This window comes from Phyllobates terribilis, unplaced genomic scaffold, assembly GCF_046119375.1.
Source record: "Phyllobates terribilis strain yellow unplaced genomic scaffold, ASM4611937v1 Scaffold_169__1_contigs__length_4117513, whole genome shotgun sequence".
Taxonomy (NCBI): domain Eukaryota; kingdom Metazoa; phylum Chordata; class Amphibia; order Anura; family Dendrobatidae; genus Phyllobates; species Phyllobates terribilis.
In genome coordinates this window covers 2,809,700-2,835,978 of record NW_027362929.1, presented here as the reverse complement: position 1 = coordinate 2,835,978, position 26,279 = coordinate 2,809,700, and the positions used below count along the sequence as shown (strand labels likewise).

At 44.0% G+C, this 26,279-nt stretch overlaps 16 non-coding genes and 1 pseudogene across 16 annotated transcripts; all 17 read left to right on the top strand.

Annotated features, from left to right (window-relative positions):
* The first annotated feature begins 552 nt into the window (after positions 1-552).
* Positions 553-732, top strand: LOC141210634 (U2 spliceosomal RNA; annotated as a pseudogene).
* Positions 733-1,856: 1,124 nt separating this feature from the next.
* Positions 1,857-2,047, top strand: LOC141209186 (U2 spliceosomal RNA). Its single transcript, XR_012279390.1, has one exon. It is a non-coding gene; the product is annotated as a U2 spliceosomal RNA (small nuclear RNA).
* Positions 2,048-3,170: 1,123 nt separating this feature from the next.
* LOC141209185 (U2 spliceosomal RNA) lies at positions 3,171-3,361 on the top strand. Its single transcript, XR_012279389.1, has one exon. It is a non-coding gene; the product is annotated as a U2 spliceosomal RNA (small nuclear RNA).
* A 1,121-nt stretch (positions 3,362-4,482) lies between these two features.
* Positions 4,483-4,673, top strand: LOC141209184 (U2 spliceosomal RNA). Its single transcript, XR_012279388.1, has one exon. It is a non-coding gene; the product is annotated as a U2 spliceosomal RNA (small nuclear RNA).
* Positions 4,674-5,795: 1,122 nt separating this feature from the next.
* LOC141209183 (U2 spliceosomal RNA) lies at positions 5,796-5,986 on the top strand. Its single transcript, XR_012279387.1, has one exon. It is a non-coding gene; the product is annotated as a U2 spliceosomal RNA (small nuclear RNA).
* A 1,115-nt stretch (positions 5,987-7,101) lies between these two features.
* On the top strand, positions 7,102-7,292 carry LOC141209182 (U2 spliceosomal RNA). Its single transcript, XR_012279386.1, has one exon. It is a non-coding gene; the product is annotated as a U2 spliceosomal RNA (small nuclear RNA).
* A 1,119-nt stretch (positions 7,293-8,411) lies between these two features.
* LOC141209181 (U2 spliceosomal RNA) lies at positions 8,412-8,602 on the top strand. The gene has a single exon (XR_012279385.1). It is a non-coding gene; the product is annotated as a U2 spliceosomal RNA (small nuclear RNA).
* Positions 8,603-9,722: 1,120 nt separating this feature from the next.
* LOC141209180 (U2 spliceosomal RNA) lies at positions 9,723-9,913 on the top strand. Its single transcript, XR_012279384.1, has one exon. It is a non-coding gene; the product is annotated as a U2 spliceosomal RNA (small nuclear RNA).
* A 1,117-nt stretch (positions 9,914-11,030) lies between these two features.
* On the top strand, positions 11,031-11,221 carry LOC141210261 (U2 spliceosomal RNA). Its single transcript, XR_012280434.1, has one exon. It is a non-coding gene; the product is annotated as a U2 spliceosomal RNA (small nuclear RNA).
* A 1,120-nt stretch (positions 11,222-12,341) lies between these two features.
* Positions 12,342-12,532, top strand: LOC141209859 (U2 spliceosomal RNA). Its single transcript, XR_012280048.1, has one exon. It is a non-coding gene; the product is annotated as a U2 spliceosomal RNA (small nuclear RNA).
* A 1,119-nt stretch (positions 12,533-13,651) lies between these two features.
* LOC141209177 (U2 spliceosomal RNA) lies at positions 13,652-13,842 on the top strand. Its single transcript, XR_012279382.1, has one exon. It is a non-coding gene; the product is annotated as a U2 spliceosomal RNA (small nuclear RNA).
* A 1,120-nt stretch (positions 13,843-14,962) lies between these two features.
* On the top strand, positions 14,963-15,153 carry LOC141209176 (U2 spliceosomal RNA). The gene has a single exon (XR_012279381.1). It is a non-coding gene; the product is annotated as a U2 spliceosomal RNA (small nuclear RNA).
* A 1,122-nt stretch (positions 15,154-16,275) lies between these two features.
* Positions 16,276-16,466, top strand: LOC141209175 (U2 spliceosomal RNA). Its single transcript, XR_012279380.1, has one exon. It is a non-coding gene; the product is annotated as a U2 spliceosomal RNA (small nuclear RNA).
* A 1,118-nt stretch (positions 16,467-17,584) lies between these two features.
* On the top strand, positions 17,585-17,775 carry LOC141209174 (U2 spliceosomal RNA). Its single transcript, XR_012279379.1, has one exon. It is a non-coding gene; the product is annotated as a U2 spliceosomal RNA (small nuclear RNA).
* Positions 17,776-18,897: 1,122 nt separating this feature from the next.
* LOC141209173 (U2 spliceosomal RNA) lies at positions 18,898-19,088 on the top strand. The gene has a single exon (XR_012279378.1). It is a non-coding gene; the product is annotated as a U2 spliceosomal RNA (small nuclear RNA).
* Positions 19,089-24,447: 5,359 nt separating this feature from the next.
* On the top strand, positions 24,448-24,642 carry LOC141210637 (U2 spliceosomal RNA). The gene has a single exon (XR_012280781.1). It is a non-coding gene; the product is annotated as a U2 spliceosomal RNA (small nuclear RNA).
* A 1,120-nt stretch (positions 24,643-25,762) lies between these two features.
* LOC141209172 (U2 spliceosomal RNA) lies at positions 25,763-25,953 on the top strand. The gene has a single exon (XR_012279377.1). It is a non-coding gene; the product is annotated as a U2 spliceosomal RNA (small nuclear RNA).
* The last annotated feature ends 326 nt before the right edge of the window (positions 25,954-26,279 follow it).

Genomic DNA, 26,279 nt, shown 5'->3' with positions numbered 1-26,279 from the left:
ATGCACCTTATCTAACAAATGAATATAAAGACTTGGCATGGGCAATAGTGCAAGAATGTGTTCCTGTTAGATTTTTTCAACACAGAAGGGGATTGTGCAATACTGCAAGATGCCCTAGAACAGGCTGTGTTAGAGAGGAAACAGTTTTACACACCTTTTGGAACTGTTTTTATGCCCAAAATGTCTGGAAAGAAGTTGGAAGTCTCTTAAAGTTTGTTACTGGTCTTAAGTTTTTAAATCACGAAGTAGTTTTATATGGAAATTTTACATGTCAATCAAAAGAAAAAGAAAGAGTCATTTGGATAATGATAAATGGAATAAAGAATGCGCTATGGAAAGTCCGAAACATATTGCTTTTTAAAACAGATTTTATAAGTGAAAGTGAATGCATAAAATTAGCACTAAGTGAAATATATATTTATTACCTGTTAGATCTGAAGAGAATTGGGAAAAAAAGAGCCAAGAGTCTATGGAACTTTCATCTGTGGAACCTTGTAGCATGAACAGATTATAAGGCAAGAGAAATATTAGAAGAGAAATAACAACTGAAATATAACAACAAAATGAAAAAGAAAAAAATCTGTTCTTATCAGTTTAATATCTGATACGTCCCCTATCTGGGGACCATATATTAAATGGATTTTTAGAACAGGGAGATGGAAAAAGAGCTTGCTCTGTCCACTCCACGCATTGACCTGGTATTGCAGTATCTCCAGGACCGGTGCACCCCTTCTTTAATGCAGTTTCTAAAATCAGAAAGAATTGAATTCAATGCTTTTTGTTCATTTTGCTTGTTTGTCGGATTTTGGGATGGACTCTTTGGCTTTGCTTTTCTTCTCCTCATTGGATTTTTCATGTTAAAAGTTGCAGAAGCCAGATGACAAGCTCATTTTGGTTCAACTTCAGCAACTGTGCATTGCATTGCCATGTAATGTAATGTAATGCAATGCTATCTATCTAGCTCTCCCTCTATACTTCCTTTTGGATAAACAGACATATTAGGCAAGCATTTTGGAGCTTTCACCTAAATAACTACAGGTGGTGAGATAAGCTGCACAATATAATTGACCTTTCAGTATATTGTTGCACACACACCATCTATTTAGCAAATGCCCTTGTTATCAACAGCAGCCTTTTAAACTCACCTGAGCTAACAGGTATGTGAGCTGGTTACTCTGCTGCGCTTAAAATTTCTTTTTTGGTTTGCTACAATGCCTTTTCTGAAACGTTGTCTCCCTCTGCTGGAACACTGACTTCTTTCATTTAATGCCTGCAGACTATAAAAGAGAAACCAACCCAAAAAGTTTGGTTGATTAGTCTGTGGCATTCTTTTAAACTGTTGCTTATGGCGGTCTCTGTGAGCTTCTCAGTGACATTCAGCCATCCAGGTATCCCGCCTGCAGTAGACGGAATGTGGCAATGGAACGCTGGCTGCGCGTGTCATAATAGGCTCTGAGCCTTTATATACCTGCGCACAGCAGCAGCCACCTTCAGTCTGCTGCTGGACAGCCAGCAGCAGCAGCAGCAGGAGAGGTAATTAATCAGCAACCCTCCTGCTAAGGGTAGACAGCTGCTCGTTCCACCCCCCCCCCCCCCGCCTTAATTGGTTCTCCTCCCTTCCAACGGTGTTGAGGCGGGTGGGAACAGCCGGGGGTTGAGGGTACTGTGCTAAAAGAGGTGGAGTTATGCAGATCTAAAACGCGTGGATTGCAGCAGCAGCAAGCCGAAAAGTGCAGGCATGTGAGGGATCTAGAGGTTGACAGCATGTCTTCTTAACGGGAGTCCAGGTGGCCATCTCCACAAATGGACTTTTCAGAATCCTTGGGTGGCACCGTAGTCGGAAACCAATTCTGGTTATCGCTTCTCGGCCTTTTGGCTAAGATCAAGTGTAGTATCTGTTCTTATCAGTTTAATATCTGATACGTCCCCTATCTGGGGACCATATATTAAATGGATTTTTAGAACAGGGAGATGGAAAAAGAGCTTGCTCTGTCCACTCCACGCATTGACCTGGTATTGCAGTATCTCCAGGACCGGTGCACCCCTTCTTTAATGCAGTTTCTAAAATCAGAAAGAATTGAATTCAATGCTTTTTGTTCATTTTGCTTGTTTGTCGGATTTTGGGATGGACTCTTTGGCTTTGCTTTTCTTCTCCTCATTGGATTTTTCATGTTAAAAGTTGCAGAAGCCAGATGACAAGCTCATTTTGGTTCAACTTCAGCAACTGTGCATTGCATTGCCATGTAATGTAATGTAATGCAATGCTATCTATCTAGCTCTCCCTCTATACTTCCTTTTGGATAAACAGACATATTAGGCAAGCATTTTGGAGCTTTCACCTAAATAACTACAGGTGGTGAGATAAGCTGCACAATATAATTGACCTTTCAGTATATTGTTGCACACACACCATCTATTTAGCAAATGCCCTTGTTATCAACAGCAGCCTTTTAAACTCACCTGAGCTAACAGGTATGTGAGCTGGTTACTCTGCTGCGCTTAAAATTTCTTTTTTGGTTTGCTACAATGCCTTTTCTGAAACGTTGTCTCCCTCTGCTGGAACACTGACTTCTTTCATTTAATGCCTGCAGACTATAAAAGAGAAACCAACCCAAAAAGTTTGGTTGATTAGTCTGTGGCATTCTTTTAAACTGTTGCTTATGGCGGTCTCTGTGAGCTTCTCAGTGACATTCAGCCATCCAGGTATCCCGCCTGCAGTAGAAGGAATGTGGCAATGGAAAGCTGGCTGCGCGTGTTATAATAGGCTCTGAGCCTTTATATACCTGCGCACAGCAGCAGCCACCTTCAGTCTGCTGCTGGACAGCCAGCAGCAGCAGCAGCAGGAGAGGTAATTAATCAGCAACCCTCCTGCTAAGGGTAGACAGCTGCTCGTTCCACCCCCCCCCCCCCGCCTTAATTGGTTCTCCTCCCTTCCAACGGTGTTGAGTCGGGTGGGAACAGCCGGGGGTTGAGGGTACTGTGCTAAAAGAGGTGGAGTTATGCAGATCTAAAACGCGTGGATTGCAGCAGCAGCAAGCCGAAAAGTGCAGGCATGTGAGGGATCTAGAGGTTGACAGCATGTCTTCTTAACGGGAGTCCAGGTGGCCATCTCCACAAATGGACTTTTCAGAATCCTTGGGTGGCACCGTAGTCGGAAACCAATTCTGGTTATCGCTTCTCGGCCTTTTGGCTAAGATCAAGTGTAGTATCTGTTCTTATCAGTTTAATATCTGATACGTCCCCTATCTGGGGACCATATATTAAATGGATTTTTAGAACAGGGAGATGGAAAAAGAGCTTGCTCTGTCCACTCCACGCATTGACCTGGTATTGCAGTATCTCCAGGACCGGTGCACCCCTTCTTTAATGCAGTTTCTAAAATCAGAAAGAATTGAATTCAATGCTTTTTGTTCATTTTGCTTGTTTGTCGGATTTTGGGATGGACTCTTTGGCTTTGCTTTTCTTCTCCTCATTGGATTTTTCATGTTAAAAGTTGCAGAAGCCAGATGACAAGCTCATTTTGGTTCAACTTTAGCAACTGTGCATTGCATTGCCATGTAATGTAATGTAATGCAATGCTATCTATCTAGCTCTCCCTCTATACTTCCTTTTGGATAAACAGACATATTAGGCAAGCATTTTGGAGCTTTCACCTAAATAACTACAGGTGGTGAGATAAGCTGCACAATATAATTGACCTTTCAGTATATTGTTGCACACACACCATCTATTTAGCAAATGCCCTTGTTATCAACAGCAGCCTTTTAAACTCACCTGAGCTAACAGGTATGTGAGCTGGTTACTCTGCTGCGCTTAAAATTTCTTTTTTGGTTTGCTACAATGCCTTTTCTGAAACGTTGTCTCCCTCTGCTGGAACACTGACTTCTTTCATTTAATGCCTGCAGACTATAAAAGAGAAACCAACCCAAAAAGTTTGGTTGATTAGTCTGTGGCATTCTTTTAAACTGTTGCTTATGGCGGTCTCTGTGAGCTTCTCAGTGACATTCAGCCATCCAGGTATCCCGCCTGCAGTAGACGGAATGTGGCAATGGAACGCTGGCTGCGCGTGTCATAATAGGCTCTGAGCCTTTATATACCTGCGCACAGCAGCAGCCACCTTCAGTCTGCTGCTGGACAGCCAGCAGCAGCAGCAGCAGGAGAGGTAATTAATCAGCAACCCTCCTGCTAAGGGTAGACAGCTGCTCGTTCCACCCCCCCCCCCGCCTTAATTGGTTCTCCTCCCTTCCAACGGTGTTGAGGCGGGTGGGAACAGCCGGGGGTTGAGGGTACTGTGCTAAAAGAGGTGGAGTTATGCAGATCTAAAACGCGTGGATTGCAGCAGCAGCAAGCCGAAAAGTGCAGGCATGTGAGGGATCTAGAGGTTGACAGCATGTCTTCTTAACGGGAGTCCAGGTGGCCATCTCCACAAATGGACTTTTCAGAATCCTTGGGTGGCACCGTAGTCGGAAACCAATTCTGGTTATCGCTTCTCGGCCTTTTGGCTAAGATCAAGTGTAGTATCTGTTCTTATCAGTTTAATATCTGATACGTCCCCTATCTGGGGACCATATATTAAATGGATTTTTAGAACAGGGAGATGGAAAAAGAGCTTGCTCTGTCCACTCCACGCATTGACCTGGTATTGCAGTATCTCCAGGACCGGTGCACCCCTTCTTTAATGCAGTTTCTAAAATCAGAAAGAATTGAATTCAATGCTTTTTGTTCATTTTGCTTGTTTGTCGGATTTTGGGATGGACTCTTTGGCTTTGCTTTTCTTCTCCTCATTGGATTTTTCATGTTAAAAGTTGCAGAAGCCAGATGACAAGCTCATTTTGGTTCAACTTCAGCAACTGTGCATTGCATTGCCATGTAATGTAATGTAATGCAATGCTATCTATCTAGCTCTCCCTCTATACTTCCTTTTGGATAAACAGACATATTAGGCAAGCATTTTGGAGCTTTCACCTAAATAACTACAGGTGGTGAGATAAGCTGCACAATATAATTGACCTTTCAGTATATTGTTGCACACACACCATCTATTTAGCAAATGCCCTTGTTATCAACAGCAGCCTTTTAAACTCACCTGAGCTAACAGGTATGTGAGCTGGTTACTCTGCTGCGCTTAAAATTTCTTTTTTGGTTTGCTACAATGCCTTTTCTGAAACGTTGTCTCCCTCTGCTGGAACACTGACTTCTTTCATTTAATGCCTGCAGACTATAAAAGAGAAACCAACCCAAAAAGTTTGGTTGATTAGTCTGTGGCATTCTTTTAAACTGTTGCTTATGGCGGTCTCTGTGAGCTTCTCAGTGACATTCAGCCATCCAGGTATCCCGCATGCAGTAGACGGAATGTGGCAATGGAACGCTGGCTGCGCGTGTCATAATAGGCTCTGAGCCTTTATATACCTGCGCACAGCAGCAGCCACCTTCAGTCTGCTGCTGGACAGCCAGCAGCAGCAGCAGCAGGAGAGGTAATTAATCAGCAACCCTCCTGCTAAGGGTAGACAGCTGCTCGTTCCACCCCCCCTCCCCGCCTTAATTGGTTCTCCTCCCTTCCAACGGTGTTGAGTCGGGTGGGAACAGCCGGGGGTTGAGGGTACTGTGCTAAAAGAGGTGGAGTTATGCAGATCTAAAACGCGTGGATTGCAGCAGCAGCAAGCCGAAAAGTGCAGGCATGTGAGGGATCTAGAGGTTGACAGCATGTCTTCTTAACGGGAGTCCAGGTGGCCATCTCCACAAATGGACTTTTCAGAATCCTTGGGTGGCACCGTAGTCGGAAACCAATTCTGGTTATCGCTTCTCGGCCTTTTGGCTAAGATCAAGTGTAGTATCTGTTCTTATCAGTTTAATATCTGATACGTCCCCTATCTGGGGACCATATATTAAATGGATTTTTAGAACAGGGAGATGGAAAAAGAGCTTGCTCTGTCCACTCCACGCATTGACCTGGTATTGCAGTATCTCCAGGACCGGTGCACCCCTTCTTTAATGCAGTTTCTAAAATCAGAAAGAATTGAATTCAATGCTTTTTGTTCATTTTGCTTGTTTGTCGGATTTTGGGATGGACTCTTTGGCTTTGCTTTTCTTCTCCTCATTGGATTTTTCATGTTAAAAGTTGCAGAAGCCAGATGACAAGCTCATTTTGGTTCAACTTCAGCAACTGTGCATTGCATTGCCATGTAATGTAATGTAATGCAATGCTATCTATCTAGCTCTCCCTCTATACTTCCTTTTGGATAAACAGACATATTAGGCAAGCATTTTGGAGCTTTCACCTAAATAACTACAGGTGGTGAGATAAGCTGCACAATATAATTGACCTTTCAGTATATTGTTGCACACACACCATCTATTTAGCAAATGCCCTTGTTATCAACAGCAGCCTTTTAAACTCACCTGAGCTAACAGGTATGTGAGCTGGTTACTCTGCTGCGCTTAAAATTTCTTTTTTGGTTTGCTACAATGCCTTTTCTGAAACGTTGTCTCCCTCTGCTGGAACACTGACTTCTTTCATTTAATGCCTGCAGACTATAAAAGAGAAACCAACCCAAAAAGTTTGGTTGATTAGTCTGTGGCATTCTTTTAAACTGTTGCTTATGGCGGTCTCTGTGAGCTTCTCAGTGACATTCAGCCATCCAGGTATCCCGCCTGCAGTAGACGGAATGTGGCAATGGAACGCTGGCTGCGCGTGTCATAATAGGCTCTGAGCCTTTATATACCTGCGCACAGCAGCAGCCACCTTCAGTCTGCTGCTGAACAGCCAGCAGCAGCAGGAGAGGTAATTAATCAGCAACCCTCCTGCTAAGGGTAGACAGCTGCTCGTTCCACCCCCCCCCCCGCCTTAATTGGTTCTCCTCCCTTCCAACGGTGTTGAGGCGGGTGGGAACAGCCGGGGGTTGAGGGTACTGTGCTAAAAGAGGTGGAGTTATGCAGATCTAAAACGCGTGGATTGCAGCAGCAGCAAGCCGAAAAGTGCAGGCATGTGAGGGATCTAGAGGTTGACAGCATGTCTTCTTAACGGGAGTCCAGGTGGCCATCTCCACAAATGGACTTTTCAGAATCCTTGGGTGGCACCGTAGTCGGAAACCAATTCTGGTTATCGCTTCTCGGCCTTTTGGCTAAGATCAAGTGTAGTATCTGTTCTTATCAGTTTAATATCTGATACGTCCCCTATCTGGGGACCATATATTAAATGGATTTTTAGAACAGGGAGATGGAAAAAGAGCTTGCTCTGTCCACTCCACGCATTGACCTGGTATTGCAGTATCTCCAGGACCGGTGCACCCCTTCTTTAATGCAGTTTCTAAAATCAGAAAGAATTGAATTCAATGCTTTTTGTTCATTTTGCTTGTTTGTCGGATTTTGGGATGGACTCTTTGGCTTTGCTTTTCTTCTCCTCATTGGATTTTTCATGTTAAAAGTTGCAGAAGCCAGATGACAAGCTCATTTTGGTTCAACTTCAGCAACTGTGCATTGCATTGCCATGTAATGTAATGTAATGCAATGCTATCTATCTAGCTCTCCCTCTATACTTCCTTTTGGATAAACAGACATATTAGGCAAGCATTTTGGAGCTTTCACCTAAATAACTACAGGTGGTGAGATAAGCTGCACAATATAATTGACCTTTCAGTATATTGTTGCACACACACCATCTATTTAGCAAATGCCCTTGTTATCAACAGCAGCCTTTTAAACTCACCTGAGCTAACAGGTATGTGAGCTGGTTACTCTGCTGCGCTTAAAATTTCTTTTTTGGTTTGCTACAATGCCTTTTCTGAAACGTTGTCTCCCTCTGCTGGAACACTGACTTCTTTCATTTAATGCCTGCAGACTATAAAAGAGAAACCAACCCAAAAAGTTTGGTTGATTAGTCTGTGGCATTCTTTTAAACTGTTGCTTATGGCGGTCTCTGTGAGCTTCTCAGTGACATTCAGCCATCCAGGTATCCCGCCTGCAGTAGACGGAATGTGGCAATGGAACGCTGGCTGCGCGTGTCATAATAGGCTCTGAGCCTTTATATACCTTCGCACAGGAGCAGCCACCTTCAGTCTGCTGCTGGACAGCCAGCAGCAGCAGCAGCAGGAGAGGTAATTAATCAGCAACCCTCCTGCTAAGGGTAGACAGCTGCTCGTTCCACCCCCCCCCGCCTTAATTGGTTCTCCTCCCTTCCAACGGTGTTGAGGCGGGTGGGAACAGCCGGGGGTTGAGGGTACTGTGCTAAAAGAGGTGGAGTTATGCAGATCTAAAACGCGTGGATTGCAGCAGCAGCAAGCCGAAAAGTGCAGGCATGTGAGGGATCTAGAGGTTGACAGCATGTCTTCTTAACGGGAGTCCAGGTGGCCATCTCCACAAATGGACTTTTCAGAATCCTTGGGTGGCACCGTAGTCGGAAACCAATTCTGGTTATCGCTTCTCGGCCTTTTGGCTAAGATCAAGTGTAGTATCTGTTCTTATCAGTTTAATATCTGATACGTCCCCTATCTGGGGACCATATATTAAATGGATTTTTAGAACAGGGAGATGGAAAAAGAGCTTGCTCTGTCCACTCCACGCATTGACCTGGTATTGCAGTATCTCCAGGACCGGTGCACCCCTTCTTTAATGCAGTTTCTAAAATCAGAAAGAATTGAATTCAATGCTTTTTGTTCATTTTGCTTGTTTGTCGGATTTTGGGATGGACTCTTTGGCTTTGCTTTTCTTCTCCTCATTGGATTTTTCATGTTAAAAGTTGCAGAAGAAAGATGACAAGCTCATTTTGGTTCAACTTCAGCAACTGTGCATTGCATTGCCATGTAATGTAATGTAATGCAATGCTATCTATCTAGCTCTCCCTCTATACTTCCTTTTGGATAAACAGACATATTAGGCAAGCATTTTGGAGCTTTCACCTAAATAACTACAGGTGGTGAGATAAGCTGCACAATATAATTGACCTTTCAGTATATTGTTGCACACACACCATCTATTTAGCAAATGCCCTTGTTATCAACAGCAGCCTTTTAAACTCACCTGAGCTAACAGGTATGTGAGCTGGTTACTCTGCTGCGCTTAAAATTTCTTTTTTGGTTTGCTACAATGCCTTTTCTGAAACGTTGTCTCCCTCTGCTGGAACACTGACTTCTTTCATTTAATGCCTGCAGACTATAAAAGAGAAACCAACCCAAAAAGTTTGGTTGATTAGTCTGTGGCATTCTTTTAAACTGTTGCTTATGGCGGTCTCTGTGAGCTTCTCAGTGACATTCAGCCATCCAGGTATCCCGCCTGCAGTAGACGGAATGTGGCAATGGAACGCTGGCTGCGCGTGTCATAATAGGCTCTGAGCCTTTATATACCTGCGCACAGCAGCAGCCACCTTCAGTCTGCTGCTGGACAGCCAGCAGCAGCAGCAGCAGGAGAGGTAATTAATCAGCAACCCTCCTGCTAAGGGTAGACAGCTGCTCGTTCCACCCCCCCCCCGCCTTAATTGGTTCTCCTCCCTTCCAACGGTGTTGAGGCGGGTGGGAACAGCCGGGGGTTGAGGGTACTGTGCTAAAAGAGGTGGAGTTATGCAGATCTAAAACACGTGGATTGCAGCAGCAGCAAGCCGAAAAGTGCAGGCATGTGAGGGATCTAGAGGTTGACAGCATGTCTTCTTAACGGGAGTCCAGGTGGCCATCTCCACAAATGGACTTTTCAGAATCCTTGGGTGGCACCGTAGTCGGAAACCAATTCTGGTTATCGCTTCTCGGCCTTTTGGCTAAGATCAAGTGTAGTATCTGTTCTTATCAGTTTAATATCTGATACGTCCCCTATCTGGGGACCATATATTAAATGGATTTTTAGAACAGGGAGATGGAAAAAGAGCTTGCTCTGTCCACTCCACGCATTGACCTGGTATTGCAGTATCTCCAGGACCGGTGCACCCCTTCTTTAATGCAGTTTCTAAAATCAGAAAGAATTGAATTCAATGCTTTTTGTTCATTTTGCTTGTTTGTCGGATTTTGGGATGGACTCTTTGGCTTTGCTTTTCTTCTCCTCATTGGATTTTTCATGTTAAAAGTTGCAGAAGCCAGATGACAAGCTCATTTTGGTTCAACTTCAGCAACTGTGCATTGCATTGCCATGTAATGTAATGTAATGCAATGCTATCTATCTAGCTCTCCCTCTATACTTCCTTTTGGATAAACAGACATATTAGGCAAGCATTTTGGATCTTTCACCTAAATAACTACAGGTGGTGAGATAAGCTGCACAATATAATTGACCTTTCAGTATATTGTTGCACACACACCATCTATTTAGCAAATGCCCTTGTTATCAACAGCAGCCTTTTAAACTCACCTGAGCTAACAGGTATGTGAGCTGGTTACTCTGCTGCGCTTAAAATTTCTTTTTTGGTTTGCTACAATGCCTTTTCTGAAACGTTGTCTCCCTCTGCTGGAACACTGACTTCTTTCATTTAATGCCTGCAGACTATAAAAGAGAAACCAACCCAAAAAGTTTGCTTGATTAGTCTGTGGCATTCTTTTAAACTGTTGCTTATGGCGGTCTCTGTGAGCTTCTCAGTGACATTCAGCCATCCAGGTATCCCGCCTGCAGTAGACGGAATGTGGCAATGGAACGCTGGCTGCGCGTGTCATAATAGGCTCTGAGCCTTTATATACCTGCGCACAGCAGCAGCCACCTTCAGTCTGCTGCTGGACAGCCAGCAGCAGCAGCAGGAGAGGTAATTAATCAGCAACCCTCCTGCTAAGGGTAGACAGCTGCTCGTTCCACCCCCCCCCCGCCTTAATTGGTTCTCCTCCCTTCCAACGGTGTTGAGGCGGGTGGGAACAGCCGGGGGTTGAGGGTACTGTGCTAAAAGAGGTGGAGTTATGCAGATCTAAAACGCGTGGATTGCAGCAGCAGCAAGCTGAAAAGTGCAGGCATGTGAGGGATCTAGAGGTTGACAGCATGTCTTCTTAACGGGAGTCCAGGTGGCCATCTCCACAAATGGACTTTTCAGAATCCTTGGGTGGCACCGTAGTCGGAAACCAATTCTGGTTATCGCTTCTCGGCCTTTTGGCTAAGATCAAGTGTAGTATCTGTTCTTATCAGTTTAATATCTGATACGTCCCCTATCTGGGGACCATATATTAAATGGATTTTTAGAACAGGGAGATGGAAAAAGAGCTTGCTCTGTCCACTCCACGCATTGACCTGGTATTGCAGTATCTCCAGTACCGGTGCACCCCTTCTTTAATGCAGTTTCTAAAATCAGAAAGAATTGAATTCAATGCTTTTTGTTCATTTTGCTTGTTTGTCGGATTTTGGGATGGACTCTTTGGCTTTGCTTTTCTTCTCCTCATTGGATTTTTCATGTTAAAAGTTGCAGAAGCCAGATGACAAGCTCATTTTGGTTCAACTTCAGCAACTGTGCATTGCATTGCCATGTAATGTAATGTAATGCAATGCTATCTATCTAGCTCTCCCTCTATACTTCCTTTTGGATAAACAGACATATTAGGCAAGCATTTTGGAGCTTTCACCTAAATAACTACAGGTGGTGAGATAAGCTGCACAATATAATTGACCTTTCAGTATATTGTTGCACACACACCATCTATTTAGCAAATGCCCTTGTTATCAACAGCAGCCTTTTAAACTCACCTGAGCTAACAGTTATGTGAGCTGGTTACTCTGCTGCGCTTAAAATTTCTTTTTTGGTTTGCTACAATGCCTTTTCTGAAACGTTGTCTCCCTCTGCTGGAACACTGACTTCTTTCATTTAATGCCTGCAGACTATAAAAGAGAAACCAACCCAAAAAGTTTGGTTGATTAGTCTGTGGCATTCTTTTAAACTGTTGCTTATGGCGGTCTCTGTGAGCTTCTCAGTGACATTCAGCCATCCAGGTATCCCGCCTGCAGTAGACGGAATGTGGCAATGGAACGCTGGCTGCGCGTGTCATAATAGGCTCTGAGCCTTTATATACCTGCACACAGCAGCAGCCACCTTCAGTCTGCTGCTGGACAGCCAGCAGCAGCAGCAGCAGGAGAGGTAATTAATCAGCAACCCTCCTGCTAAGGGTAGACAGCTGCTCGTTCCACCCCCCCCCCGCCTTAATTGGTTCTCCTCCCTTCCAACGGTGTTGAGGCGGGTGGGAACAGCCGGGGGTTGAGGGTACTGTGCTAAAAGAGGTGGAGTTATGCAGATCTAAAACGCGTGGATTGCAGCAGCAGCAATCCGAAAAGTGCAGGCATGTGAGGGATCTAGAGGTTGACAGCATGTCTTCTTAGCGGGAGTCCAGGTGGCCATCTCCACAAATGGACTTTTCAGAATCCTTGGGTGGCACCGTAGTCGGAAACCAATTCTGGTTATCGCTTCTCGGCCTTTTGGCTAAGATCAAGTGTAGTATCTGTTCTTATCAGTTTAATATCTGATACGTCCCCTATCTGGGGACCATATATTAAATGGATTTTTAGAACAGGGAGATGGAAAAAGAGCTTGCTCTGTCCACTCCACGCATTGACCTGGTATTGCAGTATCTCCAGGACCGATGCACCCCTTCTTTAATGCAGTTTCTAAAATCAGAAAGAATTGAATTCAATGCTTTTTGTTCATTTTGCTTGTTTGTCGGATTTTGGGATGGACTCTTTGGCTTTGCTTTTCTTCTCCTCATTGGATTTTTCATGTTAAAAGTTGCAGAAGCCAGATGACAAGCTCATTTTGGTTCAACTTCAGCAACTGTGCATTGCATTGCCATGTAATGTAATGTAATGCAATGCTATCTATCTAGCTCTCCCTCTATACTTCCTTTTGGATAAACAGACATATTAGGCAAGCATTTTGGAGCTTTCACCTAAATAACTACAGGTGGTGAGATAAGCTGCACAATATAATTGACCTTTCAGTATATTGTTGCACACACACCATCTATTTAGCAAATGCCCTTGTTATCAACAGCAGCCTTTTAAACTCACCTGAGCTAACAGGTATGTGAGCTGGTTACTCTGCTGCGCTTAAAATTTCTTTTTTGGTTTGCTACAATGCCTTTTCTGAAACGTTGTCTCCTTCTGCTGGAACACTGACTTCTTTCATTTAATGCCTGCAGACTATAAAAGAGAAACCAACCCAAAAAGTTTGGTTGATTAGTCTGTGGCATTCTTTTAAACTGTTGCTTATGGCGGTCTCTGTGAGCTTCTCAGTGACATTCAGCCATCCAGGTATCCCGCCTGCAGTAGACGGAATGTGGCAATGGAACGCTGGCTGCGCGTGTCATAATAGGCTCTGAGCCTTTATATACCTGCGCACAGCAGCAGCCACCTTCAGTCTGCTGCTGGACAGCCAGCAGCAGCAGCAGCAGGAGAGGTAATTAATCAGCAACCCTCCTGCTAAGGGTAGACAGCTGCTCGTTCCACCCCCCCCCGCCTTAATTGGTTCTCCTCCCTTCCAACGGTGTTGAGGCGGGTGGGAACAGCCGGGGGTTGAGGGTACTGTGCTAAAAGAGGTGGAGTTATGCAGATCTAAAACGCGTGGATTGCAGCAGCAGCAAGCCGAAAAGTGCAGGCATGTGAGGGATCTAGAGGTTGACAGCATGTCTTCTTAACGGGAGTCCAGGTGGCCATCTCCACAAATGGACTTTTCAGAATCCTTGGGTGGCACCGTAGTCGGAAACCAATTCTGGTTATCGCTTCTCGGCCTTTTGGCTAAGATCAAGTGTAGTATCTGTTCTTATCAGTTTAATATCTGATACGTCCCCTATCTGGGGACCATATATTAAATGGATTTTTAGAACAGGGAGATGGAAAAAGAGCTTGCTCTGTCCACTCCACGCATTGACCTGGTATTGCAGTATCTCCAGGACCGGTGCACCCCTTCTTTAATGCAGTTTCTAAAATCAGAAAGAATTGAATTCAATGCTTTTTGTTCATTTTGCTTGTTTGTCGGATTTTGGGATGGACTCTTTGGCTTTGCTTTTCTTCTCCTCATTGGATTTTTCATGTTAAAAGTTGCAGAAGCCAGATGACAAGCTCATTTTGGTTCAACTTCAGCAACTGTGCATTGCATTGCCATGTAATGTAATGTAATGCAATGCTATCTATCTAGCTCTCCCTCTATACTTCCTTTTGGATAAACAGACATATTAGGCAAGCATTTTGGAGCTTTCACCTAAATAACTACAGGTGGTGAGATAAGCTGCACAATATAATTGACCTTTCAGTATATTGTTGCACACACACCATCTATTTAGCAAATGCCCTTGTTATCAACAGCAGCCTTTTAAACTCACCTGAGCTAACAGGTATGTGAGCTGGTTACTCTGCTGCGCTTAAAATTTCTTTTTTGGTTTGCTACAATGCCTTTTCTGAAACGTTGTCTCCCTCTGCTGGAACACTGACTTCTTTCATTTAATGCCTGCAGACTATAAAAGAGAAACCAACCCAAAAAGTTTGGTTGATTAGTCTGTGGCATTCTTTTAAACTGTTGCTTATGGCGGTCTCTGTGAGCTTCTCAGTGACATTCAGCCATCCAGGTATCCCGCCTGCAGTAGACGGAATGTGGCAATGGAACGCTGGCTGCGCGTGTCATAATAGGCTCTGAGCCTTTATATACCTGCGCACAGCAGCAGCCACCTTCAGTCTGCTGCTGGACAGCCAGCAGCAGCAGCAGCAGGAGAGGTAATTAATCAGCAACCCTCCTGCTAAGGGTAGACAGCTGCTCGTTCCACCCCCCCCCCGCCTTAATTGGTTCTCCGCCCTTCCAACGGTGTTGAGGCGGGTGGGAACAGCCGGGGGTTGAGGGTACTGTGCTAAAAGAGGTGGAGTTATGCAGATCTAAAACGCGTGGATTGCAGCAGCAGCAAGCCGAAAAGTGCAGGCATGTGAGGGATCTAGAGGTTGACAGCATGTCTTCTTAACGGGAGTCCAGGTGGCCATCTCCACAAATGGACTTTTCAGAATCCTTGGGTGGCACCGTAGTCGGAAACCAATTCTGGTTATCGCTTCTCGGCCTTTTGGCTAAGATCAAGTGTAGTATCTGTTCTTATCAGTTTAATATCTGATACGTCCCCTATCTGGGGACCATATATTAAATGGATTTTTAGAACAGGGAGATGGAAAAAGAGCTTGCTCTGTCCACTCCACGCATTGACCTGGTATTGCAGTATCTCCAGGACCGGTGCACCCCTTCTTTAATGCAGTTTCTAAAATCAGAAAGAATTGAATTCAATGCTTTTTGTTCATTTTGCTTGTTTGTCGGATTTTGGGATGGACTCTTTGGCTTTGCTTTTCTTCTCCTCATTGGATTTTTCATGTTAAAAGTTGCAGAAGCCAGATGACAAGCTCATTTTGGTTCAACTTCAGCAACTGTGCATTGCATTGCCATGTAATGTAATGTAATGCAATGCTATCTATCTAGCTCTCCCTCTATACTTCCTTTTGGATAAACAGACATATTAGGCAAGCATTTTGGAGCTTTCACCTAAATAACTACAGGTGGTGAGATAAGCTGCACAATATAATTGACCTTTCAGTATATTGTTGCACACACACCATCTATTTAGCAAATGCCCTTGTTATCAACAGCAGCCTTTTAAACTCACCTGAGCTAACAGGTATGTGAGCTGGTTACTCTGCTGCGCTTAAAATTTCTTTTTTGGTTTGCTACAATGCCTTTTCTGAAACGTTGTCTCCCTCTGCTGGAACACTGACTTCTTTCATTTAATGCCTGCAGACTATAAAAGAGAAACCAACCCAAAAAGTTTGGTTGATTAGTCTGTGGCATTCTTTTAAACTGTTGCTTATGGCGGTCTCTGCGAGCTTCTCAGTGACATTCAGCCATCCAGGTATCCCGCCTGCAGTAGACGGAATGTGGCAATGGAACGCTGGCTGCGCGTGTCATAATAGGCTCTGAGCCTTTATATACCTGCGCACAGCAGCAGCCACCTTCAGTCTGCTGCTGGACAGCCAGCAGCAGCAGCAGCAGGAGAGGTAGTTAATCAGCAACCCTCCTGCTAAGGGTAGACAGCTGCTCGTTCCACCCCCCCCCCCCGCCTTAATTGGTTCTCCTCCCTTCCAACGGTGTTGAGGCGGGTGGGAACAGCCGGGGGTTGAGGGTACTGTGCTAAAAGAGGTGGAGTTATGCAGATCTAAAACGCGTGGATTGCAGCAGCAGCAAGCCGAAAAGTGCAGGCATGTGAGGGATCTAGAGGTTGACAGCATGTCTTCTTAACGGGAGTCCAGGTGGCCATCTCCACAAATGGACTTTTCAGAATCCTTGGGTGGCACCGTAGTCGGAAACCAATTCTGGTTATCGCTTCTCGGCCTTTTGGCTAAGATCAAGTGTAGTATCTGTTCTTATCAGTTTAATATCTGATACGTCCCCTATCTGGGGACCATATATTAAATGGATTTTTAGAACAGGGAGATGGAAAAAGAGCTTGCTCTGTCCACTCCACGCATTGACCTGGTATTGCAGTATCTCCAGGACCGGTGCACCCCTTCTTTAATGCAGTTTCTAAAATCAGAAAGAATTGAATTCAATGCTTTTTGTTCATTTTGCTTGTTTGTCGGATTTTGGGATGGACTCTTTGGCTTTGCTTTTCTTCTCCTCATTGGATTTTTCATGTTAAAAGTTGCAGAAGCCAGATGACAAGCTCATTTTGGTTCAACTTCAGCAACTGTGCATTGCATTGCCATGTAATGTAATGTAATGCAATGCTATCTATCTAGCTCTCCCTCTATACTTCCTTTTGGATAAACAGACATATTAGGCAAGCATTTTGGAGCTTTCACCTAAATAACTACAGGTGGTGAGATAAGCTGCACAATATAATTGACCTTTCAGTATATTGTTGCACACACACCATCTATTTAGCAAATGCCCTTGTTATCAACAGCAGCCTTTTAAACTCACCTGAGCTAACAGGTATGTGAGCTGGTTACTCTGCTGCGCTTAAAATTTCTTTTTTGGTTTGCTACAATGCCTTTTCTGAAATGTTGTCTCCCTCTGCTGGAACACTGACTTCTTTCATTTAATGCCTGCAGACTATAAAAGAGAAACCAACCCAAAAAGTTTGGTTGATTAGTCTGTGGCATTCTTTTAAACTGTTGCTTATGGCGGTCTCTGTGAGCTTCTCAGTGACATTCAGCCATCCAGGTATCCCGCCTGCAGTAGACGGAATGTGGCAATGGAACGCTGGCTGCGCGTGTCATAATAGGCTCTGAGCCTTTATATACCTGCGCACAGCAGCAGCCACCTTCAGTCTGCTGCTGGACAGCCAGCAGCAGCAGCAGCAGGAGAGGTAATTAATCAGCAACCCTCCTGCTAAGGGTAGACAGCTGCTCGTTCCACCCCCCCCGCCTTAATTGGTTCTCCTCCCTTCCAACGGTGTTGAGGCGGGTGGGAACAGCCGGGGGTTGAGGGTACTGTGCTAAAAGAGGTGGAGTTATGCAGATCTAAAACACGTGGATTGCAGCAGCAGCAAGCCGAAAAGTGCAGGCATGTGAGGGATCTAGAGGTTGACAGCATGTCTTCTTAACGGGAGTCCAGGTGGCCATCTCCACAAATGGACTTTTCAGAATCCTTGGGTGGCACCGTAGTCGGAAACCAATTCTGGTTATCGCTTCTCGGCCTTTTGGCTAAGATCAAGTGTAGTATCTGTTCTTATCAGTTTAATATCTGATACGTCCCCTATCTGGGGACCATATATTAAATGGATTTTTAGAACAGGGAGATGGAAAAAGAGCTTGCTCTGTCCACTCCACGCATTGACCTGGTATTGCAGTATCTCCAGGACCGGTGCACCCCTTCTTTAATGCAGTTTCTAAAATCAGAAAGAATTGAATTCAATGCTTTTTGTTCATTTTGCTTGTTTGTCGGATTTTGGGATGGACTCTTTGGCTTTGCTTTTCTTCTCCTCATTGGATTTTTCATGTTAAAAGTTGCAGAAGCCAGATGACAAGCTCATTTTGGTTCAACTTCAGCAACTGTGCATTGCATTGCCATGTAATGTAATGTAATGCAATGCTATCTATCTAGCTCTCCCTCTATACTTCCTTTTGGATAAACAGACATATTAGGCAAGCATTTTGGAGCTTTCACCTAAATAACTACAGGTGGTGAGATAAGCTGCACAATATAATTGACCTTTCAGTATATTGTTGCACACACACCATCTATTTAGCAAATGCCCTTGTTATCAACAGCAGCCTTTTAAACTCACCTGAGCTAACAGGTATGTGAGCTGGTTACTCTGCTGCGCTTAAAATTTCTTTTTTGGTTTGCTACAATGCCTTTTCTGAAACGTTGTCTCCCTCTGCTGGAACACTGACTTCTTTCATTTAATGCCTGCAGACTATAAAAGAGAAACCAACCCAAAAAGTTTGCTTGATTAGTCTGTGGCATTCTTTTAAACTGTTGCTTATGGCGGTCTCTGTGAGCTTCTCAGTGACATTCAGCCATCCAGGTATCCCGCCTGCAGTAGACGGAATGTGGCAATGGAACGCTGGCTGCGCGTGTCATAATAGGCTCTGAGCCTTTATATACCTGCGCACAGCAGCAGCCACCTTCAGTCTGCTGCTGGACAGCCAGCAGCAGCAGCAGCAGGAGAGGTAATTAATCAGCAACCCTCCTGCTAAGGGTAGACAGCTGCTCGTTCCACCCCCCCCCCCCGCCTTAATTGGTTCTCCTCCCTTCCAACGGTGTTGAGGCGGGTGGGAACAGCCGGGGGTTGAGGGTACTGTGCTAAAAGAGGTGGAGTTATGCAGATCTAAAACGCGTGGATTGCAGCAGCAGCAAGCCGAAAAGTGCAGGCATGTGAGGGATCTAGAGGTTGACAGCATGTCTTCTTAACGGGAGTCCAGGTGGCCATCTCCACAAATGGACTTTTCAGAATCCTTGGGTGGCACCGTAGTCGGAAACCAATTCTGGTTATCGCTTCTCGGCCTTTTGGCTAAGATCAAGTGTAGTATCTGTTCTTATCAGTTTAATATCTGATACGTCCCCTATCTGGGGACCATATATTAAATGGATTTTTAGAACAGGGAGATGGAAAAAGAGCTTGCTCTGTCCACTCCACGCATTGACCTGGTATTGCAGTATCTCCAGGACCGGTGCACCCCTTCTTTAATGCAGTTTCTAAAATCAGAAAGAATTGAATTCAATGCTTTTTGTTCATTTTGCTTGTTTGTCGGATTTTGGGATGGACTCTTTGGCTTTGCTTTTCTTCTCCTCATTGGATTTTTCATGTTAAAAGTTGCAGAAGCCAGATGACAAGCTCATTTTGGTTCAACTTCAGCAACTGTGCATTGCATTGCCATGTAATGTAATGTAATGCAATGCTATCTATCTAGCTCTCCCTCTATACTTCCTTTTGGATAAACAGACATATTAGGCAAGCATTTTGGAGCTTTCACCTAAATAACTACAGGTGGCCATCTCCACAAATGGACTTTTCAGAATCCTTGGGTGGCACCGTAGTCGGAAACCAATTCTGGTTATCGCTTCTCGGCCTTTTGGCTAAGATCTTGTATCTGGTCAGAAGGATCCTAGAGTGTCTCCCCCTCGGCCTTGCAGCATCGCCACTTAGGTGGCTTAAGCTGCCTGCTGCTATTGGGGGGGGTCCAGAGGAAACGAGAGGTGATAATGGGCGTCAAGATTCGCTATGCCGGGACCGATGATATTCGGGTCAAAAATGCTTTTCGCATTGATATTGAGGAGTCAAGGAGGAATTTCTTTAACCTGCGGTTCTTGGTGGAAGTCGTCATCTTCAAGATTTTGAATGTTGGTCGTGGAGACATCATTTGTCTACAGGAGTTCCCAAAGAATGGCCGGTACGTTTTGGTCCTTGATCGTATGGCAGCTTGCCAGAATCTTTTCAAGACTCTAAAGGATCAGCAAGCCTTGGATCATCCGGCTCTTGAAGGGCTTACATTCACGGTATTGTATACTAAGGGGGAAGTGCCAGTTGTTGTGTTTATGCACAACCCCCTTGTGGATGTGGAGGACATTACTAGATTCCTGAACCGTCATTGCAGCTATGTGTCCTACTCACACAAGGTGAGGAATGAGGTGGGCTTGTGGACTGGCAAACACAAGTTTTTTGTACGGTTCCAGGAAGACCCCCTGGGACCTGGGGGTATCCACTACCCTCCCCTCAGTTTTGCCATCGGGAGGGATAGAGGGTATATGTATTTTCCCGGTGCTCCGCGTTTTTGCAGGAAGTGTAAATCCTTTGGACACTACCAAGAGGACTGCACGGTGGAGAAGTTTTGTGGGAAATGCAATAAAGAGGGTCATCTGGCAATGGAATGTACTAACTCCATGGTCTGTAATGCGTGTGGGGAGGAGGGACACGCTTTCAAGGACTGTCCCCATCGTTCCAGGTCATATGCAGAGGCCGTGTCCCCACGTCCTAGTACTGCCGCCACTATTGGTGAGGCGATTGAGGCAGTAAGGGACTTCATGGAAGTGATGGAGGAAGCACCTGATCCTGCTGGTGGAAGCGCTGTTGAGATGGAGCCTGCAGATATGTCAATTCTGCTTGATGTGAGTGGTGAGGGAGAAGTGAGCGGTTCACTCTCCACAACGCCGGTGTTGGCTTTGGAAAGCTCAGAGGCCATTCAAGAAGGTGGTGGTGGCCAGGGTGACTTCACCGGGGCTGTGGTGAGGCCCCCTGATGAGGACTCTGATGTGTCTTCTGCAAAGAAGTTCCGACCAGATATTTCACCTGCCAGTATTGGGAGCATCAGCCCCTTAAGTGATAGGAGCTATTCCGAGAGCTACAGTGCCTCTCCTAGGAGGTCTTTTTTGGAGGAGGGGGCCAGCATTCTGTGCTTAACATCAGGAATCGAGTTTCAAGACGAGAAAGGTTGACTCTTCGGTGGGGGGTATGTTCTTTTTTACCAAATATGGTTAAAAAATGGGCTCCAACGTGGGCTGTAGTGTACTGTCAGTAAATGTAAGGCTTATAAAATCTAAGCCTAGAAGATTGGCTATACTGGAAGAACTAAAAAATCTTGGAGCAAATATCTACTGTCTGCAAGAGTGCGGAATTGAAGAGTCACCTCCTGAAAAGGACTGGGTATATGGGCATAGCATTTGGTCAGGTTCAATGACAAACAAAAATGATGGTGTGGGGATTTTGTTGGGGAATAGGGATTTAAGTTTTGAAAATTATATGGTGGTGGAGCCAGGTCGTTGTATAATGGCAGTGGTTAAGGGGAGAGGGTGGAGGGTGAAAATTGTTAACGTGTATTGTCCAATTAACAAAGGGGATAGGTTAGCACTATTAGAGAAAATACGTTTTTTTTTGCCTGGAAGGATTCCAATATTATTAGTTGGTGATTTCAATTGTGTTTCTGAAGGGGAAATTGATGTCACAGGTAAGGTCCTTAATCAAATTACATCTGATTTTTCTTTTTTAGATGCAGCGGAATTTTTGAGTAAGCCACCACCGGCCACATATAGAGCTGATAGGGGAGGAATAGTGTCCAGGATTGACCGCATGCTGTATACAAATAGAGGTTTGGTGTGTAAATTTTTTAAACAGCATGTTTTTTCTTTCACAGACCATGAATGTTTGTGGGGTATGTTTGAAGGTGATAAAAAAATGGTGCATGGTGTTGGGGTATGGAAGCTAAATGTTAGGTTGTTAGAGGATGTTAGGGTTATGAGAGACTTCGAAAGTAAGTATGAATGGTGGAGGTCTAGGAAAAATAATTTTGTGGATGTGACTGTATGGTGGGATTGGGTGAAAGTGGAAATTAAGAATTTTTTTAGGAGGTGGGGTTATAAAAAAGCAGCAATTGAAAGAGGCAGATTTAAAGATTTAAATATGAGGATTGAGTGGTTACATAAAATGAGTATGAAAGGAATTGATGTTAGTGATCAACTCAGAGGAGCGAGAGATGAGATGAAGCGTGTTTTGGAAAAGCGTGGGAAGGAAATTATTTTTAGGACGAGAGTTGAGCATTTGGATATGGATGAGAAGTGTACGAGGTACTTTTTTAAAAAAATGTGCAGTAAGAAAGATGAGTTGGATGAGGTTGAAAATGATAATGGTATGACTGTGGTTGGAAGGGAAGTGTTGGATGAGGTACATAGTTTCTATAGTAGTTTATTTGAGTCTAAATGGGTGGATGGGGGTTTGAAAGAGCATGTGTTAGGTATGTTGGAGAGTCAGCTTGAATCAGGGGAACGTGAGTGTTTGAGTGAGGATATTGTTTTTGATGAGGTTAAAAAGGCGGTGGATGGTGCGAAAAAGAATAAAACACCTGGGAAAGATGGGTTGCCTGTGGAGTTTTATGTAAAAGCATGGGATGTGATTGGTGTTGATTTTGTGGAGGTATGTCAATATATGTGGATGAATGGTGTACTTTGTAATTCCATGAAAGAAGGAGTAGTTGTTTTACTATATAAGAAGGGTGAGAAAAAGAATTTGCGTAATTGGAGGCCGATTACATTACTCAATGCAGATTACAAAGTCTTTAGCAAAATTCTGGCTAACCGTATGCGTGGGGTGATTGGAAGTGTGGTTGGTGTTGATCAAGTGTGCGCGGTGCCAGGTAGGTGTATGACTGATAACCTCTTGTTGTTGAGGGACGTAATTGGAGATTGTATGTTTAGGAAGGGGAAATGTATGGTTTTTTGTGTGGATTTTGAGAAAGCTTTTGATAGAGTGTCGCATGCGTTTATGTTTGAGGTGTTAGTTAGGAAGGGTTTTCCTAGTGTTTTTGTGAAGGCGATAAGGTGTTTGTATGATGGTGTGGTGAGTGAAGTGTTAGTGAATGGATGTTTGAGTGAGAAGGTGTGCATAAAATCAGGGGTCAGGCAGGGGTGTCCGTTGTCCCCTGTCCTGTTTATAAGTGTGATTGAGCCCCTGTTGTGCATGATTCGGAAAGAGAAAGTGATGAATGGTCTTCTAATCCCAGGGAGTGGTGGAAAGACTGTAAAGGTAATGGGGTATATGGACGATGTTGTTGTGGTGAGTGATAATATGGCTGCTATGAATCGAGCAAGGTTGCTTTTAGATTTCTTTTGTGGTGCATCTGGTTTTAGGGTGAATTGGGGGAAGTGTAGCTTTAAGTGTTTTGGGGATTCGAGTGTTAGGATGGATGGTGTGATATGTGAAGAAGGTGCTATTAAGGTTCTGGGGGTGTGGTTTAACAAAGATCTGAAAGGGAATGAGAGTTGGGATGAATGCGGTAAGAGGATTGAACAAAAGTTAAATTTTTGGAGGTTGCGGGACTTGACATTGTCAGGCAAAGTCCTTATTATTAAGTCAGTGATTCTTCCTATGTTACTTTTTGTGTCCGTGGTTTTTCCAGCCCCTTATAGGGGTTTTAGGCGGATTGAGAAGCTAATTTTTACGTTTTATTGGGGAAGTAAGATGGAAAAACTTAAAAGGGAATATTTGTGTAAGTTACGTGAACATGGGGGAATGGATTTCCCAAATTTTGAAATTTGTCTTGGTTTAAATTATATTAAAACAGTGGTTGTTCTGTTAGGTAGGGATAACAAGACGGCTTTTATGATTAAATATATGGCTGGATGGATGTTGTTTGGGTTGAAATGGATGAGAAGGGATGCAAGAGTGCCTGTTTCGTTTAAATGTCCAGTGTGGTATGAGTTTGTTGAAAAATTTGTTGTCAAGCATGATTTGTTGGATGTTCCTATGGGTGATTTCAAAGTGATAAGGAATGTAAGGAGAAGGATGCGTGTTAGAGAGTTTGAATGTAACATTGGGGGCTTGAGATCGAGTGAAGCGTTGTGTGTATGGAGGAACCTGAGTATAAAAGGAATATCGAATAGGCAGCGTGATATCGTATGGATGAGTTTGCATGAGATTTTGCCTGTGAGAGAGGTACAGAAGAGGAGGGATCTGATTAGAACAGAGGTATGTCCGAGGGATGGATGTGGGGCGAGTGAAACTGTTATGCATTTGGTTTGGAATTGTGATTATGCTCAGAGTGTTTGGAAGGGAGTGGGTGGTTTATGCAAGGAACTAGCGGGCGTGAATTTTATAAATTGGAGAGTGGTAATGTTTGGGATGGGTGCAAGTAGCCGGGTGAAAGAGAGATTGTTGTGGTTGATAATGGCATGTGTAATAGAAAGTCTGTGGGACGTTAGGAATTTGTGTTTATTTAAAAGGAAAATAATCTCAGTTAATAATTGTGTTAGGATGGTTTTGTCAAGGTTATACATAGTTTATTTATGGGACAGCCGTGGCGGTGGTGGCTTTGATTCAGAAGGTTTTTGGAAAGTCAAAAAATGGAGGTCACTGGTAAAGTACCAGTAAGTCCTTGTTTAAGTGTTGTGATCTGTCTTTTTTATGATAATGGTATGTTTTACAGTTTTTTGTCCATTCAAAAGGTATTACAACTGTTTCAGTATAAAGTTATAAATATGAAATAAAGAAAGTACCATTATGATGTAAGACTGGGCAACGTAGTATGAGTTTTTATACTATTGATTGTTGCTTGAAAAATTTTACTGAATGGTATAAAAAAAAAAAAAAAAAAAAATCTGTTCTTATCAGTTTAATATCTGATACGTCCCCTATCTGGGGACCATATATTAAATGGATTTTTAGAACAGGGAGATGGAAAAAGAGCTTGCTCTGTCCACTCCACGCATTGACCTGGTATTGCAGTATCTCCAGGACCGGTGCACCCCTTCTTTAATGCAGTTTCTAAAATCAGAAAGAATTGAATTCAATGCTTTTTGTTCATTTTGCTTGTTTGTCGGATTTTGGGATGGACTCTTTGGCTTTGCTTTTCTTCTCCTCATTGGATTTTTCATGTTAAAAGTTGCAGAAGCCAGATGACAAGCTCATTTTGGTTCAACTTCAGCAACTGTGCATTGCATTGCCATGTAATGTAATGTAATGCAATGCTATCTATCTAGCTCTCCCTCTATACTTCACTTTGGATAAACAGACATATTAGGCAAGCATTTTGGAGCTTTCACCTAAATAACTACAGGTGGTGAGATAAGCTGCACAATATAATTGACCTTTCAGTATATTGTTGCACACACACCATCTATTTAGCAAATGCCCTTGTTATCAACAGCAGCCTTTTAAACTCACCTGAGCTAACAGGTATGTGAGCTGGTTACTCTGCTGCGCTTAAAATTTCTTTTTTGGTTTGCTACAATGCCTTTTCTGAAACGTTGTCTCCCTCTGCTGGAACACTGACTTCTTTCATTTAATGCCTGCAGACTATAAAAGAGAAACCAACCCAAAAAGTTTGGTTGATTAGTCTGTGGCATTCTTTTAAACTGTTGCTTATGGCGGTCTCTGTGAGCTTCTCAGTGACATTCAGCCATCCAGGTATCCCGCCTGCAGTAGACGGAATGTGGCAATGGAACGCTGGCTGCGCGTGTCATAATAGGCTCTGAGCCTTTATATACCTGCGCACAGCAGCAGCCACCTTCAGTCTGCTGCTGGACAGCCAGCAGCAGCAGCAGCAGGAGAGGTAATTAATCAGCAACCCTCCTGCTAAGGGTAGACAGCTGCTCGTTCCACCCCCCCCCCGCCTTAATTGGTTCTCCTCCCTTCCAACGGTGTTGAGGCGGGTGGGAACAGCCGGGGGCAGAGGGTACTGTGCTAAAAGAGGTGGAGTTATGCAGATCTAAAACGCGTGGATTGCAGCAGCAGCAAGCCGAAAAGTGCAGGCATGTGAGGGATCTAGAGGTTGACAGCATGTCTTCTTAACGGGAGTCCAGGTGGCCATCTCCACAAATGGACTTTTCAGAATCCTTGGGTGGCACCGTAGTCGGAAACCAATTCTGGTTATCGCTTCTCGGCCTTTTGGCTAAGATCAAGTGTAGTATCTGTTCTTATCAGTTTAATATCTGATACGTCCCCTATCTGGGGACCATATATTAAATGGATTTTTAGAACAGGGAGATGGAAAAAGAGCTTGCTCTGTCCACTCCACGCATTGACCTGGTATTGCAGTATCTCCAGGACCGGTGCACCCCTTCTTTAATGCAGTTTCTAAAATCAGAAAGAATTGAATTCAATGCTTTTTGTTCATTTTGCTTGTTTGTCGGATTTTGGGATGGACTCTTTGGCTTTGCTTTTCTTCTCCTCATTGGATTTTTCATGTTAAAAGTTGCAGAAGCCAGATGACAAGCTCATTTTGGTTCAACTTCAGCAACTGTGCATTGCATTGCCATGTAATGTAATGTAATGCAATGCTATCTATCTAGCTCTCCCTCTATACTTCCTTTTGGATAAACAGACATATTAGGCAAGCATTTTGGAGCTTTCACCTAAATAACTACAGGTGGTGAGATAAGCTGCACA